The 3,740-nt window shown below is 41.5% G+C and overlaps 1 pseudogene; it reads right to left on the bottom strand.

Moving 5' to 3' along the window:
• Positions 1-802: 802 nt before the first annotated feature.
• On the bottom strand, positions 803-3,083 carry LOC103748854 (annotated as a pseudogene).
• Positions 3,084-3,740: the final 657 nt, after the last annotated feature.

Genomic DNA, 3,740 nt, shown 5'->3' with positions numbered 1-3,740 from the left:
GGCATGTCCTTCCCTGGGGAATTATTCATTTTGCATCTTCATTTTAATGGTGATATGTTTTTTCAGCCAACTATTGACACAATTTTCCCTTGCTGGACAATGTACAGTATGACTTAGTTTTCTGAGTGGTCACTGAGTGAAATGAGGTCTATGTGAATATTCTGAGAGTTGGATGTTCTCTTTTTAAGGATAGCCTAGGTGGACTCACTTGGTGTGGGGAGGAGCCTGAGGAACTAAGATGCCCATTGTCAAGGGATTGTCAAGGGATTTGAGAGCAGTTTGCTCTGAAATGTGGACCAAAGGATGAGAGATGTGGTTGCTGGGGAGCAAGTGGTGACAGGAGGCTTTTTTTTTTTTTTTAGAAAAAAAGAGAACACAATTGAGAGAGTCTTGCACTTGTAGCTGCTTTCAGACTACTCACACTTTCACCTCTGGAATTTTCAAGTGCTGCCACACCCATATTCCCCATCACATGTAATCAGGGGGCAGGCTTTATGGGTGTCTGAAGGCTACAAGGCCTGTAGACAGGGACTGCCCAGCATGACAAAACCCAAAAGCTTCCAATAGAGGAATCTTACTACACGGCCACCCCAAACTGTCCCCACTTCTGACCAGCTAGACAACAGAGGCAGCCTCATAGCTGCCTATCTTCTGTCCTACCCTCCCTTCTCATGTGTCTCTAAGACCCTGGCATGGGGCCTGTACCTGTTTCTTTAACACTAACAGGTACTGGTCCTCAACACACAGAAACACTACCCTTGGTTCTACTTTGGAGACATGGGCCAGTGTTTCCTTCCACAATCTAACCAGGGATGCAGCCCATGGGGCTGGCTTTGAGGCTGATGGCCTCCTTGAGTGTCCCCTCTCCAGTGGAGGGCTCAGCTTTCTCTTTCTGGCACAGAGGAGTGCACTGTCTTCTCCAGCTACAAGACACAGAGTAAGTGTCTAGGAGACTATTCTCAGGCTTCACACCCTGGTTTTCCATCACAATGCTGGTGACAGAGGCCACCCTTCTTTCTGCTCATTTTGCCATGGGCATTGGGGTAGAACAGTACAGGACGAAGCATACCATAATGATAGTGAATGACAGGGTAGAGAGCCCTGAAAACCTATAGCCAAACAGAAGAAGCCCAAAGAAATGTTTGAAAACAAAATCAGCTGTTAGGCTGCCCAGGGTGATGGACGTGGCACCAGTGATGTTAATCACCAGTAACATAAAGTGGTAGAGACAAAACATACAGACAAGTGCCTGGAACAGCTGGACAATTTTCCAGTCTCTGTGAGTTCTGGCAATATCCTTATATTTCACACTCAACAGCTCTATGCCATGGATCATTGTTCCAAATAAGCCCATCATCCCTAAAACTTCCTGTCTCCTCAGCTTCTTCTGGATATATTCTTTACACACAATTAGACAGATCATACAGGGAGGTCCCAAGAGGACCAAGATGTCACAAATTAGAACATTACTGTTGAATTCTCTCTTCTGCCCAGTATGTCTGCACCAACCATGGTTCTTATACTCAGCAGACAGACAATCATGCCAATGAAGTGGAACATTCTGTACCTCACATTGAGAATAAACCAGGAAAGAACCATCAACACAGGAATCCCAAAGCAACCTGAAAGCTAGCCACTGGTTAGAGTCTTGTACTGGTGTACTCTCACAGTCAGATATTCCACATCTGACTGTGCACCACCAGGAAGTGCACCACCATTTTCTTTAAAAAAATCCCTAGAAGATTACTATGACCTGATGGTAATGTCGACACTACCGTGTAAAAACCAGAAACAAAAGGCACTGGTTGACAAATCCCAAGGCATGGGCATATTCAATTTGTACTTTCCTGCCATATACTGGCTAGTAACAGCTATCTCACATACACAGGACAACATCTGATGCAGAGAAGTGGTCTTCCAAATATTCCACCCGAAGCATTTGCATTTGATCTTATGCATCAGGTTGCTGCACCTAGTGCTTGGGGGCTCAGGACTGGGCACTTATAGATTTATAAGCATCACTGGGGTCCCCTAGACAATTCCTGCACATGGACACCCCACCCCTGCTCCCTGCCTAAGGGCCCAGGCAAGACACAGGAGGGTGGTTGGCAAAGACTTGACTAGTGATCTGAGCTCCAACTTAATGCATTTTAATTAGCAACTCCTGTAACATGATGTGAGAATAAAAATAAGTTAGTGAAAAGATTGTTTTCAAAAGTTAATATATGCATTCATATATTTAAGAACTTAAATATCAAGGTGACAGAAATTTGAATTTTAAATCTGTCATCATTTCTTTCAGTATTAAATTTCAGATTTCATGAGTTTTGTATTCATTATACTTGGATCATTGTACTGGTGGCCTTAAGATAGCCCGGAATGAGGTTACAGGTAGTTTCGACAGCAAATGTCCAGGAATCAATTATTCCTATTGGCACCATGTAAGAAAAGAGTAATTTAAAATATTTCATTTATTTATTATTTATTTATTTATTATTTATTTATTTATTTATTTATATTTTATGTATATGAGTGTTATGCCTGAGTGTATGTAAGTGCACTCCCATGTTGTGCAATGCCTGCAGAGGACAGAAGAGGGCATCAGATCACCTGGAACTGGAGTTACGCACAGTTGTTAGCCGCCATGTGCATGCTGGAATTTGAATCTAGGTTTTCTGCAAGAACAGTCAGTGCTCTTAACTGCTAAGCCATCTTTCCAGACCCAATAATAATAATAATAATAATAATAATAATAATAAAATTAATGTCTGTAAAAGATTTGAACAATCTTCTTGTTTTAAAATGCATTAAAAAATTACACCATGCAACTGAAACCTGACATTTTATTAGTTAATCACATCCTATTTTAGATGATGTGCTAAGTGACACATTATCATGCACATTTCCCTCAATATGAAATGTATTAAAGTTGAAACATCATGGAATTGAGAGTTGTTTTAGGTATCATCCTGTCAAAATCCTTCTTTTGCAGAACAGCATACAGAGAACTGGAGAGTGGTGAGCTGTGTCAGCGCACTGAGGCTGAAATTCCGACACAGCTAGGTTCTACTCAGCTCACCCATTTCTAGTGAAGCCCAGAAGATCGTGAGTGAATCCCAGACGTCCAGCCTTGAGCTATTTTGCTGGACTTTGATTTTGCTTAAGCATGCCCAATTTCTTACCTTTTAAAATAAGACAATATTTAAATTGTTTTGGATTTTACAGGAGCCCACAGTTAAAAGACTTAAAGGAGACTTTGACATTTTAAAGTGTTTGGATTTTTTTAAAGACTGGGACTTTTAAAGTCTTACTGTTTTCTGTTGTGATGTTAATATTAACAGGAGATCTTGTGGATAAGAAATTGAAGGGTTGTGGTTTTCTTTAAATTTTATTTATTATTTTTATTTTATGTGTATGCATGTATTGCTTGCATGTAGGTATGTGCACCCGTGTCGGTCATGTAATGCCCGCAGAGGTCAGAAGAGGCTGTCAGATCCCCTGGGACCTGAGTTATGGACAGCTGTTAGCTGCCATGTGGGTGCTGATATTCAAACCCCGGTCTTCTGCAAGAACAACCAGTGTTCTTAAACACTGAGCCATCTCTCCAGCCCCAGGCTTGTGGTTTTAAGTGACGTGTTTGTGTGTCAAATTGACAAGGGGTCAATAGTGCTGGATAGGTTTAGTTGTCAATGACACACCTGGGTAGAGGGAATCTCAACTGAGGAATTTTCTTCATTGGA

The sequence above is a fragment of the Nannospalax galili genome, unplaced genomic scaffold (assembly GCF_000622305.1).
Source record: "Nannospalax galili isolate Female #2095 unplaced genomic scaffold, S.galili_v1.0 scaffold326, whole genome shotgun sequence".
In the NCBI taxonomy this organism is placed as follows: Eukaryota; Metazoa; Chordata; class Mammalia; order Rodentia; family Spalacidae; genus Nannospalax; species Nannospalax galili.
The sequence above is the reverse complement of the archived record's forward strand: the minus strand, read 5'-3'. Positions and strand labels throughout refer to the sequence as shown.